The sequence below is a fragment of the Saccopteryx bilineata genome, chromosome 3 (genome assembly GCF_036850765.1).
Source record: "Saccopteryx bilineata isolate mSacBil1 chromosome 3, mSacBil1_pri_phased_curated, whole genome shotgun sequence".
NCBI classification, from domain to species: Eukaryota; Metazoa; Chordata; class Mammalia; order Chiroptera; family Emballonuridae; genus Saccopteryx; species Saccopteryx bilineata.
Window position 1 is genome coordinate 91,100,655 of NC_089492.1, and position 19,417 is coordinate 91,120,071.

The window sequence follows — 19,417 nt, forward strand, 5'->3', positions numbered from 1 at the left end:
CACAATGGAAAGGCAGTGTCTCTAGCAGGGTGAAGAAGCTGTGTGGGGCATAGGAAGGAGACGGGAGGCAGCTAGTTCTCTTCTTCCAGCCTTGCAGGCTTCTAGTGCTCGCTGTAAAGGCTAAAAGGGATCCAGCCGGAAAAGCAGAAATGCCATTTGCAGATTCTTCCTCAGCAGTACAAAGCAGGGCACAGAAGCGTGTTTGGACTTGAAAGACAATGACTTCAAACTGCACAGCCTCAATCTTATTCTGGAACTCCCCCTAGCCCTGACCACCTGGCCAGCTCCAACCTGACTGGACGAGTGTGCTCGGCTCCCTGTTAAAATGAAAAAAAAAAAAGCTCGTGAAGCAAGTGCTGGTACCAAAGAAAGAGGCTTTTTCAGGTGCTGTGACCTGGGAGAATGGTGGACTCCTGTCTCAAAGACCTTCTACCTTTCTGCTCAAGCCTACAATTCTTAGAGGGATAGGGTGGGGTGGGATTTGTTTTGTTTTGTTTTTCCTATCCAATTATCTTGCTAGCTTTTTATGTGCTTGGGCGCTATCCATTCATCCCTCTAGTCCAGGCGTCCCCAAACTACGGCCCCACGGGCCACATGCGGCCCCCTGAGGCCATTTATCCGGCCTCCGCTGCACTTCCGGAAGGGGCATCTCTTTCATTGGTGGTCAGTGACAGTACTGTATGTGGCGGCCCTCCAACGGTCTGAGGGACAGTGAACTGGCCCCCTGTGTAAAATGTTTGGGGACTCCTGCCTAGTCTGTGGCTTGGTCAGTATAAGAACCACCCCCTGTTTCATCTTGGCCAATGGGGGAGGCTCCCCAGCACTCCAGTAACAATTTCTCCCTTCAAAACTCTGGGCCCTTGTAATCTTACAAGAGTCAATGGATAGAGGTCTAATTTTCTGTAGTTTCTTCCTGCTGTCAAGGGGCATGGTCTTACCCATCCTCAGGGTCCAGAGATTCTTGTTATCTACTAAAAAAAGAAAACCAAGGACAAAGGGGAGCTTTTCCATGAGGGGGAAGGATTGCTGTCTTCTGAAGCGTGCATACACAGTATCTAGGCAGGGGTCCCTAAACTTTTTACACAGGGGGCCAGTTCACTGTCCCTCAGACTGTTAGAGGGCTGGACTATAAAAATAACTATGAACAAATCCCTATGCACACTGCACATATCTTATTTTAAAGTAAAAAAAAAACAAAATGGGAACAAATGTTATACAATATTTAAAATAAAGAACAAGTAAATTTAAATAAACAACTGACCAGTATTTCAGTGGGAACTATGCTCCTCTCACTGACCACCAATGAAAGAGGTACCCTTCAGGAAGTGTGGTGGGGGCCGGATAAATGGCCTCAGGGAGCCACATGCAGCCCGCAGGTCGTAGTTTGGGGACCCCCGATATAGAGGATGGCGCTGCGGGACAGCGAAGCTGGTAGACTGCCTCACATTTCAGGAGACCGTGTTGCAAATGGGCTTCTAAAGTAAGAGCTGTTGTGCAAACAAGTATTTAGTGAGGGGTATGCCTATTAGTGCAGGGATAATTGTGAAATCAGAAACTGGAGAGACTGCAGGATCCCCATGATCTAATCCTGAGTGGGGTTTTGGGTGGCACACTCAACAGGGAGATAACTTTGCCAAGGAAGCCACTGTCTGGGAAATGCAGAATAAAATAAAAAATAGCTTTGTCACTTAGCTTTGGGAGGTGCTGTCCCTTTCAGAAAGAGGAATTTTAAATCTCTTTCAGGAGTGCAGCTCCAGCTTCCCCTTGCAGTATCAACAGCAGCTGCAAGATCTGAGTCCTCCTCAGGCAGCGCCCACATTATCTGTGTGTGGCGGACCCACGGCATGATTCCCATGAACTTTAGAGAAGAATGTGGTGTCAGCAAGACATCATAAGGGCCGGTCCATTGCTTGGCTAATTGCTCTTCAGGACCTTGAGCCTTCCAGGTCTTTAGTAAGACTCAGTCTTACTGAGTATGGGTGGAATGGGCGTAAGGGTTCATCAGATGAGTAGATAGACCTGCAATGAGCAAACTTGTGCAAAGTAGTGTTTGCCCTAAATGTTGTACATATTTCTGAATCTAAAGGGTGTGTTACTAAAACAGAAACTTGGAAGGGTCTTTCATAAACTATTTCAATAGAGCTTAATTTAAGCCTGCTTCAGGATGGATGCTACCTTAATCCTGAGCAAGGCAACAGGGAGTGGCTGGTCCCGTTGCAAATGTGTTTCCTGCAATATTTACACAAGGATCTTCTTTATTGTATGGTTCACTTTTTCAGACTTCCTCATAGATTGAGGTCTCCAAGATGCATATAGTTTCCATTGAATCTATAGTCCTAGTCCCATCTTGTGCCAGTTAAGGCCCCAGGAAGTGGCAGCCCTCAGGCAGCCTGTCTTGCTGCTTTATCTACAGTTTGGTTCCTCTGGCTTGTTTGGGAGCCATCCTTCTGGTGTCCTAGGCACTGGATATGTCAATCTGGTTCAATAGATTCACTGCCTCTAGCAGTTTTCAGATCCTTTTGCATGTTTGATATCCTTAATACCCAAAGTGAGAGCCCTCTTTCCATATTGCCCCATGGGCATGGACTACCATGGATTTAGAGTTGGTGTAGATGTTAACATTCTTGCCAGGATAATTCTAAGGCTCTGGGTGAGGGCTGTCCCTTTTGTGCTGAGGTTCTTGCGGTGAGGGCCGGGGTTTCTATGACCTTGTCTATAGTCACTACTGAGTACCCGATTCACCACTGACCATTCTCCATGAAGCCGTTCCCATCTGTATATAATTCCCAGGTAGGTTCTGTCAGATCCAGCTTGCTGTAATAAATTTTGTCAGTGATTTCTAAGCAATCGTATTGGACATCTGAGCTTCCCCCTGAGTCCAGGAGTAGGGTGGCCAGATTTAAGGTAGTGGTGATTTGTGAGGTAACATTTGGGTTATCTAAGAAAATGGCCTGGTATTTTTACATGTTGAGGGGTGCTGTTTCTTCTCTGGGATCCATGCCCCTTCTCTTAGGTAATTTATGGGATGTAAGTTAACTTTCCTGCCTAAGGTTCCCTCAGCCCAAACGGCTTGATTGACCTGCTCATAGATCTCAGATGGGAAGAGTCTACCTCCACGTCCTTCCGGGGAAATCGGGAACACCTGGAGCTGGAGAGCATGGTCCAGCGGGACACTTAAACATAATAGCTGATTCTCAGGGGAAAAGTTATTTGTACATGCAGTTTACAAAGTAACTCTCCACCCAGCAGTGGAATGGGGCTGTCTGGCCTGAAGAGAAAACTATGCATAAGTTTTTTTGATCCCAAAGCTGTCATTCTAGAGGTTGAGGGAATGCCTCAACCTGTTTTTGTAATTGTCTGGTCACTTCCAGAAATCGACACTGCAGCTGAACTTTTCGAAGGTTTCTATTCTTTTTGAGTTCGGGCAATCCTTTTTTCCAGTGGTCCTCCTCCTTGCTATAGACACATGGATTGGAACCTAGTAGGTCTTTGCCTCAAAGGGAATTGTCCTGCTCCAGGCAGGGATGCTCCCTGGCCAAATTGGGTGCCCTGACGGGTCTTCAATGGGGAGACCAGTCCTTCATCATACAGTAGAGGAGCTGTGACCCATCTGGTACCTATTTCAGGGGTATCTAGCAGCTGGGGTGGTGACCGGGAAAATCTTCCTGCTGCTAATCCTGGGTCTCCAGGGCTCAGGGCCTTAAAGAAATCTATCTCATTTTCCTTTTCTTCCTGTGTCTTACTGTCAGGGAGGGGTTTTGAAGCCAATTCCCTTCTCTGCATCATTTATTCCCTTTTTTTGCAGAATCCTTATTGTGTATAGACCTAAATGCCTGGACACAGGGATTTTGTCCTGTTTCCCTGATCACTGGCAGAACAATACCAACTGTATGATGGTGTAATAATTTAGGGAACCATTGAGGGGCCATCTTTCCCCATGGTCTACAGTGAACATAGACCAAGCTCTGTTACAGTAGAAAACCAATTCTAGTCATTAGATTATAGCTGTACAGCAACCAATCTGCTAAAATTTGGCTCAGTGGGCTCCCTTAAGGAATAAAAACAGAGTAACTCCTGAGGGCATGAAAGTACCAACCCAAATCCATAACCAAAGAAAGGCCCCAGAGAGAGTGGGAACACATAAACAAAACTTGGATTTGTAATTGCATTATTCCAAATGAATATTCACAGACAAGTCCTACTAGGGTCTTATCACTTGTCAGCCAATATTGCAAGTGGTCCTAGCCAGACCCCAATGACACATAGCCCACGTGGCAAGGATAGCCTACTAAGTGGTCCGCAAATGGTCCTAAGCAGACCCACGTGGCACAACGCCCAAGCGGCAGTGTTAGATGGCCTGCTAATCAGAACATTGCTGGCAGCTGTCCATAATCTCTCAGCTGCAGCCACTTCCGGAAGTTAGCAGTGTCCCAGCCATTATTTTCACATGGCCAGCTCATCAAAACTTTGCCAGTGGCACAAAGGCCAAGCATCAGGGACAGAGGACCCCCTGTGTACACACTGGTTCAGGTTACTCTGTCTTAGGGTCTGTCTACTCCCTAAAACCTCTCCCTTTACACCAGCTGAGAGTTTCAGGCAGGTGATGCCTTGAGAACAAGTGCAGGGAAATTCCCCGAGAGAAACTCTCAGCAGCTGCCGAGAAGTTCCCACAGTCCTGGTCTGGGGTCAGCCTGCCACGGGCTGCTGGGACCCAAGCCGGGCCTTCCGGGACTTTCTGAGGTTCACCCTCTCCTAGCTGGCTGGCCCAGAACTAACCGGACAGGTGGGCTGGCATGCCAGCCTCAACGCAAAAAACCACACTCACGAAACAAGTGCCGGTCAAAAGGAAAGAGGTTTATTCAAGTGCCGCAATGTGGAAGAATGGTGGACTCCATCTCAAAGACCGTCATCCTTCCTGCTCAAGCCCATGGTTCTTATAGGGATGGGGGGTAGGGTGGGCTTTTTTCTTTTATTTTTTCTCTTTTAATTTTTAATTTATTGTGTTGACATGGTTTCAAGTATCCCACTCAATATAACACATGCTATCCCCTGCATCGCACCCCCCTATGACCTTTGCAAAGTCTCTTTCCATTCCCACTTCACCGCCCTGCCCCCCTGGCCTTACCTCCACCCCCCTTTCCCTGTTGTCTCTATGTGTTATGTATATATAACTTTGCTAATCTCTTCACCTATTTTGATTCCATCCCCTATTCCACCTTCCCTCTGATAGCTATCCATCTGGTCCCTGTGATTCTGCCTCTGTTTCTATTTTGTTCCTCAGTTTATCGTGTTCATTAGATTCCACATATAAGTGAGATCATATGGTATTTATCTTTCTCTGCCTGGTTTATTTCACTTAGCATAATAATCTCCAGGTCTATCCATGCCGTCACAAAAGGTAAGATTTCCTTCTTTTTCACAGCTGCATAGTATTCCATTGTGTAACTGTACCAAGCCTATTTATCCACTCATCCACTGCCGGACACCTAGACTATTTCTAGACTTTGGCTATTATAAATAATGCTGCAATGAACATGGGGGTGCATATCTTCTTTTGAATTAGTGTTTTGGGATTCTTAGGATATATTCCTAGAAGTGAGATAGCTGGGTCATAAGGCAGTTTCATTTTTAATTTTCTGAGAAAATGCCATACTGTTTTCCACAGTGGCTGCAAGAGTCTGTGTTCCTGCCAGCAGTGCAGGAGGGTTCCCTTTTCTCCACACTCTCGCCAGCACTTGTTGTTTATTGATTTGTTAATGAGCACCATACTGACAGGTATGAGATGGTATCTCATGTGGTTTTAATTTGCATTTCTCTAATGATTAGTGACGTTGAACATTTTTTTCATATACCTATTGTCCATCTGTATGTCCTCTTTGGAGAAATGTCTATTCAGGTCCTTTTTAATTGGTTGCTTACTTTCCTGGTGTTGAGTTTTATAAGTTCTTTATAAATTTTGGTTATTAACCCCTTATCAGACGTATTGGCAAATATATTCTCCCATTGTGTGGGTTCTCTTTTTATTTTGTTAATGATGTCCTTTGCTCTGCAAAAGCTTTTTAGTTTGATATAGTCCCATTTGTTTATTTTGTCCTTTATTTCTCTTACCTGTGGAGATATATCAGCAAAAATATTGCTACAAGAGGTATCAGAGAGTTTATTGCCTATGTTTTCTTCCAAGATTTTTTGGTTTCATGACTTACATTTAAGTCTTTTATCCATTTTGAGTTTGTTTTTGTGAATGGTGTAAGTTAGTAATCTAGTTTCATTCTTTTGCATGTACCTGTTCAATTTTCCCAACATCATTTATTAAAGAGACTGTATTCCATTATATACTCTTGCCTCCTTTGTCAAATATTAATCAACCTTAATAAAAGTGTGGGTTTATTTCTGGGTTTTTAATTCTGTTCCATTGATCTATATGCCTGTTCTTATGCCAGTACCACGCTGTTTTGGTTACCAAGGCCTTGTAATATAACTTGATATTAGGAAGTGTGATACCTCCCATTTTATTCTTCATTTTCAAGATTGCTAAGGCTACTCAGGTTCTTTTTTGGTTCCTATAAATTTTCGGAATATTTGTTTTAGATCTGTGAAGTATGCCTTTAGTATTTTAAAAGGAATTGCATTGAATTTATAGATTGCTTGGGGTAGTATGGATTTTTTAATGATGCTAATTCTTCCTATCAGCTCTGGCCAGTGGCTCACTGAATAGAACATTGGCCTGATGTATGGACATCCTGGGTTCGAATCCTGATCAGGGCACACATGAAAAGTGACCATCTGCTTCTCTTCCCCTCCTTCTTCCACTCCTCTCCCTCTTCCCTTCCCCAGCCAGTGGCTCGGTTGATCTGAGCATTGGCTACAGACAGGGGTTGCCGGGTAGATCCTGGTTGGGGTGCATGTGGGAGTCTGTCTCTCTATCTCCCCTCCTATCACTTAAAAAACAAACAAACAAATAAACAAAAAAGAAACTGAAAAAACTCTAGCATTTTTTTTCATTACATGAGCACTAGTGCTGTTTTATTTTAGGTGCCTGGCAAAGTGACAGGAGAGCAATAGAGGTCAAAGCCAAAGCCAGTGCAGGTAGTCTGGCTTAGATTTTCCCACTAACCTTTACCAAGGCTTGGCTTCTTCTGGGAGATACTGTGAATTGTTTTATTTGTGCCAAAATTATCATAATTTTTCAAGATAACTCTCATGTTATTGTTTACTAAGGATTAGGTTAAATAAAAATGACCTACTAATGAACACAGTTCGTCTGTAATGAAGTAAAAGGAAAAGTTTCATTTCTATTTCACGGTCTCCTAGTTCCTTCAAAGAGCTCTTAACTTTTACCTTTTATTTCTCTGCTGCAGAGCACCTTCCTGTCAGCACTGTTTCAGTGCTCCCGTCCTTTACCTACGCCCTCTTGACGAGCCAGTCCAGCTGGCTGGTTTATCTTCATCACTAGGATGCAAGTCAAGTCCAAGGGACACAGTTCCCACAATTCCGTTAGTACTTAGACTTTCCACACTCTGTGAACGAAGAGAGGCTACTGTTAAAAACACCTACAAGGCACATAGGTTCAGATACATACAATACATTTAGCTCATTTGAGCATCAATGTACAGATGTTTTGCATTTTCTTTGAGGCCTTTAACTTGGGTTTTCTCTATATTGTATATGTACATTGAAATTCTTTGTAGGTGACTGCAATTTAAAAAATGTATTCCTCCAGTTACAGAACCAAAATAGTTGAAGAAAGTCATGTACTACCTCTCCTCACAAGGCCTTTGACCTTTCCCCCAATACCTTTTGAGAGAGTCTGTCCTTCATTTTAGATTAAAAGTACAGAGCCTTTCTGTTCCCATAGATGTTTTAAAGCTTCATTTCAACAAATGGGCTTACAGGAAACCTGTGAAGTTGTTCTTTTTGATGAGTAAAATATTTCTCCCCCAAAAAGAGAAGGAATGTTTCCAGAGAACAATGAAAGCCTGGTCAATGTTGGAGTTTCTTAGAAGTGTTCCTTCTTCTCGCACGAGAACAAGGTTTTCTCCCAGAAACACGTTACCCCATTGCTAGCCAATGTTAACGCATGTACCTGGTGGCCACTTCTGTGCAGCTGTTCTGTCCTGACCGCCACGGACTTCCTTCTTCCTTTCTGCTCCTACGAGGCAGTCATTGACTCCTCTCTCTCTCTTTCTCTGAGAAACCTTTTCCTCCCCATCTGGGCCTGGGAGGTAGATATTCTTGCTTTTCCCTCACCAGTCCTGGCTGAGCTCATTGTTCAACCTATTGTTTTCAATATGCAGAACTTGGCATGAAGGCTACAAATAGACAAGAAATGGCTGGGTCAGAAAACAATAATCAAATCACTAAACAAGAATAAGGAGGGGGACATTTTTGTCTTCCTCTAGAGACTTTTAATTGATTTCTTCATGTTTTTTTGGTTTAGTCTTACTTCGGGCAACTTGCCGTTTTCAAATATACTTCTTAGTCAAGCTGGCTTTGAATCTGTCCATTTGTATCCTGGCTACTCCAAAGTGAGAGCTCCTTGGTCCCACCCCGAAATTCCCCCCCTTGCTCTTTGTACTGCCTTTGCCTTGCTTCTGGCTGCTTCCGGAGCTACAGGGAAGTTTGTGTGCCTCCTTAAGCTCGTGTGTGAAAACTCTTCTCACCTGCTCAGTCGGAGTCACCAGCATGAAAAGCATTTAACACTTCTCCTTTCCCTTACATTCGAAAATAAATTATCGTCTCAACTCCTTTTGAAAAGGTGGAATATACACAAACAAGTAAACAGAAACAATTCTATAGACCGGTGCTTCTCATAATTTAGTGTGCATAAGAATTGAACCAGGAGTTAGAATACAGATTTCTGGGCCCCTCGCCAGGGATTCTGATCCAAGTGCCGCTGATGCTACAGGTCAGTGAACAGTGCTTAGACTAACTCCTCCTTTCAAGAAATTTTCTAGCTATCCCTGTATAGCTCCTTAAAATATTGCCCCAAAGTAAAGAGCAGCTTTTTGACAGCATTACGGGTAGGATGATCAGTAGATATATAATAAATAGATATCTAATAGAATTGTGTAAAGTAATACCATTTCTAAAGAGTCTGTTTGGCACATTGATGTTTTAAACACATACAGTATAAAAATTAAAAGAGTACGAAGTATGTATATCATGAACTAAACTGTCCCCCATCCCAGATCTACATTCTCCATTCACAAAACCATGTTGGAGTCCTTGTTAGAGTAGATGCACTTAATGTTTTGAAAGAATTTGAGAATTGCCCTCCAAATTGCCCATGCCAGCCTACACTTCCATATCCTACTATATGGACACTTACTCCTCCACACGTATCAGGCAATATCCAAAATGTTGATCTGCCAATATGATATGTGAAAAGTGACATCTAATTTTTTATTTTAGTTTGTGTCGTAATTATGAGAAGTTAAACATCTTTGAGTAGCAAGACTGTGGTCAGTCTATTAGTTGAGTGCAGATGAATGAACGGTTTATAAACTCAAGTTTGTAACTGCTTTTAAGCAAAAGTGTACTTTTCTTGTTCACCTAATGAATTCCTCCTTTTGTTGAACCTTGCCTCAAGAAGTACATCACCTCTTTTTGAATTTAAAGATACAAATGTACTATCATCCATTTTTTTGCCCCCTCCCAAATTTCCCTGAGGAAATTCAATTTACAGTATATGGCATTCCTTTGGGAAATGAAGGATTGGATACAGTTTTGTTCAGGGTATTTTACATAGAAAACAATACATCTCCAAGCCTAAGCTTTGCTTATGGTAAATGTTAATTTATAGAGAAACTGAGACTCTAAGAAATTAAAGAAAATGTTGAGTATGGCGCACTAGCAAAACTGGATTTTCCTTAGCTTGTTTGTTGGTATTTACTTGAAAGAAACACACATACACCTAAGACTGCTTTTTGAAATCAGATGCATTTCCTGCCTTCTTCTTTCCTCAGTACTCTTAGGACCAGCCTATTTATAGCCCAGGAAAGGAAAAAGCTCCACTGGAGGCAGGAAAACGAAGTTCAGAAAGAATAGCAGGAAGTGTGCCTGCCATTTAGCCAAACAACCTTTTAATTCATTGAGCTCAAAGCTTAGCGGCTTCACTGTCGTTGTTAGGCGTAAACAGCTTGCAAATTTGATTTTGTTTTCCTCTCCCTATTTTTGAACTGGATTTGGGCAATGGAGGCAATGACAGCATTTTAGAAGAGAGATCAGGGATCTCTAGGCATTTAGACACGTGGAAGAGAAACTCGTTAGAGGTTGGTGAAGTGGAAAGAAAGACGATTCAGTAGAGAGATGAACTTGAAATGATTCCAGGCCTGGGAGGTAAGGTAAGTGAAAATTTTAAGACCGTCTATTATTGTGCCTGTCTGCATGTTATGAACTAGGATATTAGCTACAGATAGTATATATGATTTGAGAGCAGATCCTTATATAACTTTCCACTGAGCTTTGCTTACATCTCTGAAGCAATGTAGAAATCAGCCTCAATTATGAAATCTTCAGTTTTTAACAATAACAAATATTTTTTAAAAGTAGTTGTTTCCTTAAGATAAATTTATCTCCACTAAGTGTTCCTTTGTTTCGTTATTACCAGGGTATTAAATAGTATAAATAAGTTCATTGAAGATTATTTATAAAAAATAAATTCTGGATATTTGCCTCTTTTTCTACCTTTTCGAAATGCTGATTTAGAAACCATGTACCATTTCTTTGATCAGTACTGCTTTAGAATATATTTACTGGGCCATCAAGTACAAATGGTCAATCTTAGAAAATTTATTTAACCAAAATTTCAATTTTGTGTAAAATGAAGTGAAGATAATTTTTTTAAAATACAAAGCTTCTTCTCTGGGACATTCATTTACAAAGGAGAACCTTCTAGAAGCGCAAACATATCAGTGAATAGCTCCAGTGATAGAAACTGTTCACAATAATTATATATTTACACTTAAGTTCGTTTCTCAAAACATTTATTCAACGTATATTTTCTGAGGGGCCTGAAAAATGTGGCTGGTTTTGGAAGTGGAAAGGTAGAAAAGGAACTGATGAAATCCAAGAGCAGTTGATGCTGCCTAGAAGAACTTGAAAAGCTCCTAGGGACATTCCGAATTCTTTTAACATTCCTCAACATCAAAGAAGTGCGTTTGTTTAAATGATGCACCGTATTTGCATCCACTGTGCCTTGCAGTTAACTTGATTAATGTGACCGCAATGTGGAACAAAGGACTAGGGTTCTGGTGGTTTATTGAAAAGGAAGAACAGAAGGAAATATGTTGCCATTATTTTGGCTTTTCCATGTTTGAGATCGGTATGTTTAGAATCTGTCATAAGAAGATAGCAAAACTGGAGGCCAGAAAAGCTGAGCCAGCCAGATTGCACTGGCACGGGAGGCCCAGGCTTGGTCTGTCTGAGTGTGGATTTCACTGGCTGTTCTCTTTGCTGGGAGAACCTAAGGGTTATTTTTTCTGATTAGAAAGTGATAATTCATTCCACGGAAACTGTGGCAAAGTGTAATGTTCTTGAATGGAAAGAGCAATATTTTTTTAGTTAAATTTAGGATGTTGAACATAGAAGGAAATAATAAAAGTATCGATTTGAAGAATTAAATAGGAAAAAGTCTTAGCACTTATCTCCAGGACATTTGAGGGTTCCAAAGTTGATTCTGAATCCATTTTATTATTTCCACAAAGTGAAATCTAAGGTAGCCTAATTAATTGCCACTCCACCTGGGTCTAGAGAGAGAGATGTTGTCTACAGTGATCCTGTTAACGTTAAACTCCTTCCCCTTACAGTTTCAAAACAACTTTCTCATTTGACACATTTGTACGTTTATATGATGAGAATAAAAATATTTTAAACACCATTGAAGAGGTAAATAACAGATACAATCATGCTATATATTTTATTCTAAGAATATATTTTTGTACTCTGAGATATTTTATTGTTGGTTTTTGGTTTCTGAGTGCCCAGAGATGCTTATAAATGTATCCGTGAAATACCAGTTATGTAAAATAGATTTCTTGTGAATTGCTTAACAGTTTTACAGATTTCTTGATGTATTCTCAAACTCCTGAGAATATGTTATGTTATTAGAGTTTGCTAGTTTCAGGAAAAACTGCCAATTATTTTAGCTTCTCTATCAATTAAATAGAAATTTCTTTCTTGTTTTCCAGCGACACTGCTATAATTGCTCTGTGATTACAGGTTACCCCTGGCCCTCACATTTAAATATAAGCAAAATCAGATTACTGAGAAAATGGTGTTAAGTGGTGAGAAATTTGGATGTCAGCAAAATGAATGCACAGTTTGTAAGATGTGTTGGAGGAAGGTGTAGGGAGAAGCAAGCCTGGGCTGGGCAGCCATGCGTACCTGGCCTGATGCTGTATGGGGAGAGGGAGTCACATAGGGATTTTTGAGCCTATAAGCACCTTAAATTCAGGCTAGTGGCCTCTGGAGGTGTTTTTCCTATGCTTTCACCCCCTCACATCCTATATTATTATATTAGGTCAGCAGCAGCACCATACCACCACACCATGTTTATTAAATTCTCCTACTTGGCTCAGTTGGTTAGAGCATTGTCCTAACATGCCGAGGTTGTGGGTTCGATCCCAGGTCAGGGCACATACAGGAATTAACCAATGACGGCATGAATGAGTGGAACAACAAATTGATGTCTCTCTATCTATCTCCCTTCCTCTCTCTCTAAAGATCAATAAATAAACAAAAAATTTAAATTCTACTTATAATACAATCCCTAAACAACATTTACTTGGAGAAAGGGAATTACAGAGGGTACAAGTCATCCTATATATGGAACCAAATGAATGAAGTGGAGAATGAGTACTAGATAAGAAAGGCCTGATCCAGGCAGGCTCCATGGAGAGATGAGGTTCATCTGGGCCTGGAAGGGCAGAGGAGGTGTGATGAGTACAGCACAGGATAAGAGCATCCAAGACAAGAATGGAGCTGTGCACATGGGCAGAGACAGGAGTATTTGGGTTGCCAGATCAAATACATGATTCCCACTTAGATGTGAATTTTAGATAAAGGACATACACTTTTTTTTTTTAAGTGAAAGTATGCCCTATTGCACAGGTGTGTATGAGGCCCATTGCATGGGGCATACTTATACAAAATATTATTTGTTGTTTATCTGATTCACATGTAACTGAGTGTCCTATTTTTATTTACTGACTCGGGCAACTATTCCAGGGAACTGTGCGCCAACCAGCCTGAGGGGAGCAGAGGCAGTGGGCATATGGAGTGAGAGAGAAGCATCTGGAGGAAGTTGGGGTCAGACTGCGATGGGACTGCAATGCCAGACAAAGGGGTTTAGGATCTAATTTAAAGCAGTTGAGAGCCACTGAGGGGTTTTGAAAAGGGAAATGACATCAGTAAGATCTGTCCATTTGAGGCAGGACCTGGGTGCAAAGAGACCCAGGTCTCTGAGGCCGAGTCCTGGGTACTAGTGACAAACAAAAGGAGCCGATTCAGAGAGCAGATGGACTTGTTTTGTAAGCTAATTGAATATGGTTATAGAAGGAGAGGAAGTGTTAGAGAGGCTGATATGTTTTATGCCCATTTGAAGGAATATGCAATCAATGAGATAGTAGCTGGTCAGGGAATTAGTAAAGGAGACAAGGATTTTGATTTCAGACATATTAAATTGGACACAATGATGGGATAATTAGGTACAAATAATAAGCAGACAGTTGGAAATGGGGAACAGTTTAGGAGGAGGGTGAGAACCAGAAATAATACCAATGGCCAGCATTGATTATTGAGCACTTACTGTATGTCAAGACTTTCGTATCCATTCTGTTATGTAACACTCACAACCACTTATGAGCAGGTGCCATTGCTAGTCACATTTTATGGATGATAAAACAGAGGCTCAGAGAGGTTGAGAACTTGTTCATGATTGTCAAGCTAGGGAGAGAGATAGAAAATGGAACCCAGGTGTGTATGAGGACAAAGTTCATGTTTCTGCTAATTCCCAGAGAGAATGTCGAGTATCTGCACTAGATTCACTTTCTATATCAGCAAATATGTAAGGGCACCAATTGCTTGTGCTATAACCGAAGTTTTAAACAAGATGACTGGTCTTTAGTTCCTACTTGTGGCAGCCTTAAGAATTCTGCACCTTTTGGTTAATCTCTGAGGAAAAGGGAATAGTTTGTATGCAGAGATCTTTTTTATTTATTACCTATATTATTTTCCCTTCAGTGCCTCTTTTTCAATTTCTCCTCATTTATTTGGTGAAATTATGCTGAAGAGAAAACGGGACCAGATGATAAACTCCTCTCTCTCAGTCCCTGTCTGCCCTCTAGTGGCAGTATGAGGTAATAATGCTCAGCTCAGGCCAGGGACAGCACAGCCAAGCTGTTAGAAGCAAGCTCCTTAGTAACAAACTATAGAAATGATCCTTGAAAGTATAGTCTTGCAAGCTCCTTAAGAAACCAAGAGTTTGCAGAATCACTGGAAAATCACCTGTAGACTCCTAACTTAGAGACTAATTTGTGCTAGGAGATTCTAGTAAAGAACTTTATGGAATTTACATACACCCTTTCTGCTGGCTAACCCAAAGTTTAAGACCAGCTTAGATTTATCTTAAACATAGTCATTAAAAGTATTTTACTTGTCGAGATCCAAGATGGAGGTGGCCTAGGTGGAAGGTGCACTCACCTCCTCCCAAGATCAAACTGCAATTACAACTAAAATATAGAATAATCAGCCTGAATAACCAACTGAAGACTAGCTTAACTCTTATAAGCAAGGATTTACAGAGGAAGCCACATCGACACTGGTGGGGAGGGTGGAGAGGTCATCTCAGCTGCAATGATTCTGCCCCTCCAGGAGCATGGGATCTCAACCCTAGGCCAAGTTTCGCAGCCCAGAGCACCAGAGCCAGGAAGAAGAGCCCATGTAACATCTGAATATGAAAACCAGCAGGGATTCTGACCTCCAGGGAGAGACAAAGATCTGCTAGAGACCCAGGTGCCCTTTTAAAGGGCTAGCACAGGCCCTGGCCGGTTGGCTCAGTGGTAGAGTGTCGGCCTGGCGTGTGGGGGACCCGGGTTCGATTCCCGGCCAGGGCACATAGGAGAAGCGCCCATTTGCTTCTCCACCCCCCCTCCTTCCTCTCTGTCTCTCTCTTCCCCTCCTGCAGCCAAGGCTCTATTGGAGCAAAGATGGCCCGGGCGCTGGGGATGGCTCCTTGGCCGCTGCCCCAGGCACTAGAGTGGCTCTGGTCGCAGCAGAGCGACGCCCTGGAGGGGCAGAGCATTGCCCCCTGTTGGGCAGAGCATTGCCCCTGGTGAGCGTGCCGGGTGGATCCTGGTCGGGCGCATGCGGGAGTCTGTCTGACTGTCTCTCCCCGTTTCCAGCTTCAGAAAAATACAAAAAAAATAATAAAAAAAATAAAAAATAAAAAACAAAGGGCTAGCACACAAAATCTCCTTCGTAGCCATTCACTCAGGGCTCTGGCGGAGGGAGGGCAGAGCAGATTAGGGCTGTGTGAGGAGAGATTGGGGTTTGTGGTTCTAGGGAGAGAGCTGAAGGGACAACTGCCTGTGCTGAGTCCCTCCCCACCCCACAGCTGCCATCTATTGGGTGGAGCACGCCCTTCCTATAGCATTAGTCTAGGAGAATACAATAGCCCCACTCTCCATTCCTGTCATCCGGCCCTGCAGAGCAGTCAGCTGCCTGGGCCCAGGGTGTAGAAGTCTGGGCAGAGACTGAATTGTGTGGCTCTGGGACAGGGGCCATTGCCTCCACCTTCCTGTGAGCCTGGCTGGCACCACCCCATCATGGGATATCAGCTAGCCTAAGCCTCCTTACTTCCAGCAGCCCTGTCCTGCTGAGTCAGACTCTATAGGAGGTCCGGGGAGAATCTAAGACAGACTGAATGTGTGGCTCTAGACAGGGACCATTTTCCCCTTGCAGAGTTCTCCCTTCACACAGCCAAATTTTGGTCTCTTTAGGCCTGATGAACTCTACTGGCTTCACCCTGACAACTCCCTGAGATCCCACCTCACCACAAAGGTTTGCATGTACCTGGTGGGTGGCATCAAGCTTTGGTGTACCCTGGGACTTTTGCTGAGTGGCCCCAGAACCAGCACTGGCATTAAGTTTAAACCCGTATCAATCTGGTAAACACCATTCTCCTGTACTCTGCGATTCACTGAGAATCTACCTTATGCCACTTGATTACCACTGGAGCTCTTTCAGGAACTGAGCCTAATAGGCAGCCAATATGCAGAGGCAGATTTTGGGGTTCCATGGACCTTTTTCTGACCTTCCCTAGGCTTGCTGCTGGTGGAAACCAGCCTTGGTGTGCATTTGGCCTTTCCCACACACATCCGGGCCCAGCACAGGCAGCCACAAACTGTGGATTGCTTTGTAGCTCCAAACAGGTTGCCCAGGGCCAGTCATAAGCAGTGTCTGACATTGACTTACACTGGAGTCCTTCCTGAGAGACCCAGAACCAACACAACCAGTGACAGGCTTCAGTCCACATTAGAGCAGGACCCAACTACCTCCATAAATGGCATAGCCAAAGGAAGATGGCCCCTGCTGGGGAAATTTTTGCTTTGTGTGGTCAGCAACCACAGAGCAGCTGTACACAATGGTTGGGGCTAATTCTCACAGCCAGGCAGCTAAGAGTTGATCCCTGATTACAGAGAGGCCAACAGCAATCAAGACTTAACCACAACACGAGGCTTCACATAACCTTCACAAGGAACATTCCTGGAACACCTTGCTCAGGTGATACGGGAAACTGTGCTGCAGAGCTCCACAGGACAGCTACTACATGAGACCACCCTACCAAGACTAAGAGACATAGCAGACCTGCTAATACACAGACACAATTACAGATAGGCAGCCAACATGGGGAGACAAAGAAACATGCCCCAATGAGAGAAAAGGAGAAATCTCCAGAAAAGGAACTAAATGAAACGGAGACAAGCAACCTACCAGGTACTGAATTCAAAACTATGGTTATTAGAATACTAATGGAAGTTAGGTAAAAAATGAATGAACTCAGTGAGAACTTAAACAAAGTGATAGTAAGCATAAAAGAGGACATACAAACCATAAAGAACCAGTCAGAAATGAATACAGTATCTGAAAAGAAGAATACACAAGAATCAACAGTATGTTACATGAAGCAGAGGATCAGATCAGTGATTTGAAAGACAAGGTAGCAGAAAACACCTAGAGAAGCAAAAAGAAAAAATAATTTTAAAAAATGAGGATAATGTAATGGATCTCTTGGACAACATCAGGCGTTACAACATCTGCATTATGGGGGTACCAAAAAGAGAAGAGAGCAAGGGATTGAAAACCTATTTGAAGAAATAATGACTGAAAAATTTTCTAACCTGGCAAAGGAAAAAGACACACAAGCCTGAGAAGCACAGAGAGTCCCAAACAAGATGAACCCAAAGAGGCCCACACCAGGATACATCATAATTAAAATGGCAAATGTCAGAGACAAAGAGAAACTCTTAAAAGCAGCAAGAGAAAGACTTACAAGGGAGCTGTCAGCTTATTTTTCAAGAGAAGCATTGCAGGCCAGAAGAGAGTGGCATGAAATATTCAAAGAGATGAAAAGCAAGGACCTACAACCATGACTGCTCTACTCAGCAAGGCTATCACTTAAAATTACAGGAGAATAAAGAGCTTTCCAGATAAGAAATAACTAAAGGAATTCATTACCACCAAACCTGTATTACAAGAAATGAATGTTAAAGAATCTTCTTCAAGAAGAAGAAAGAGAAAGAGACATAGTTATAAAGAATAAAACGGCAATAAATACATACCTATTAATAATCACTTTAAATATAAATGGCTAAATGCTCCAATCAAAAGACATAGGGCAGCTGAATGGATAGGAAAAGAAGACACCTATACAGTATATGCTATCCATAAGAGGTCCGCCTCAGAATGAAAGGCACTGAAAGTAAAGGGATAGAAGATGGAAAAAAGATATTCTATGCAAATGAAAAAAAAGGTAGAATACCAATACTAATATTAAACAAAATAGACTTTAAAACAAAGGCTCTAATAAAAGACAAAGAAGAACATTACATTATGATAAAGAGTGCAATCCAACAAAAGGATATAACTTGGTAAACATTTATTCACCCAACCTAAGAGCACCTATAGATATAAAGAAAATCTTGGTGGACATAAAGGGATCAACAAACTACAGTCATAGTAGGGGACTCTACTACCCCGGTGACATTAGTGGACAGATCTTCCAAAGAGAAAATCAGCAAAGAAACAGCAACCTTAAATGACACACTAGACCAGATGGATTTAATTGATATTTTTAGAACATTTCACCTCAAAGCAGTAGAATATTATTCTATTTAAGTGCACATGGAACATTGTCTAGGAAAAGTATTTCACTTCTTTATCTTGTTATGAAGGGACATATATCAAGTTTGGTTATTAAACTTTAAAAAAAATTTAAGTTGAGGCAGGGAGGCAGAGAGACAGACTCCCACATGTGCCCTGACCGGGATCCACCTGACAAGCCCCCTATTGGGGCGATGCTCTGGGACCATGGCTCTGTTGCTCAGCAACTGAGTTATTTTAGCTCCTGAGGCGAAGCCATGGAGCCATCCTCAGTGCCTGGGGCCAGCTTTGCTTGAACCATTAGAGCCATGGCTGCAGGAGGGGGAGAGGGAGAGAGAGAAAGAAGCAGGAGGGGTGGGGAAGCAGATGGTATCTTCTCCTGTGTGCCCTTACCAGGAATCAAACCCGAGACTTCCACATGACAGGCCGACACTCTACCACTGCGCCAACTGGCGAGGGCAGTTATAAGACTTTTAATGTACATGTGTCTTATTGTTAAGAAAATATCCTAGACCTTTTTTCTAAATATCTGAAAATACACTTTATATGTCTTAGTAAAAAGTGAATATCATATAGGACTGTATCTTAGGGAAATATTCATAGATTGAGAAAAAAATGTATGTAAAGAATGTTTATTTGTAACAAAGTTTGGATGAATTACAAAATTGGGAAATTGTTAAATAGTATTTCATAATATGGAGTTTATATAGCCATTAAATTATGTTAAAACAGTTAATGGCATTGGAAACTATTCATAATTAATGTTAGGTGAAAAAGAAAAGGCAAAATATTATATACATGGTATGACGTCTTTTTTGTTTTGTTTTTTTAGTGAGAGAGAGAGAGAGATAGGGACAGACAGACAGGAAGGGAGAGAAATGAGAAGCATCACTTCTTTGTTGCTGCATCTTCGCTGTTCCTTGACTGCTTTCTCATGTACTAACCAGGCCCGACCATGCTTAGCTTCGGAGATCAGACGAGATCGGGAGTGTTCAGGGTCATATGACTTCAGACTTATTTTCTTAAAAATTTTATA

The 19,417-nt window shown here is 42.2% G+C and overlaps 1 protein-coding gene and 1 pseudogene across 1 annotated transcript in view; one reads left to right on the plus strand and one right to left on the minus strand.

The window, feature by feature from the left end:
* The first annotated feature begins 10,091 nt into the window (after positions 1-10,091).
* Positions 10,092-19,417, plus strand: part of RASGRP3 (RAS guanyl releasing protein 3) — a 105,034-nt gene continuing 95,708 nt past the window's right edge. The window contains exon 1 of the mRNA XM_066266887.1: positions 10,092-10,343. The gene's annotated coding sequence lies outside the window, so the exon portion shown is untranslated. The remainder of the gene's footprint in view (positions 10,344-19,417) is intronic.
* Positions 14,329-14,457, minus strand: LOC136332579 (small nucleolar RNA U3; annotated as a pseudogene).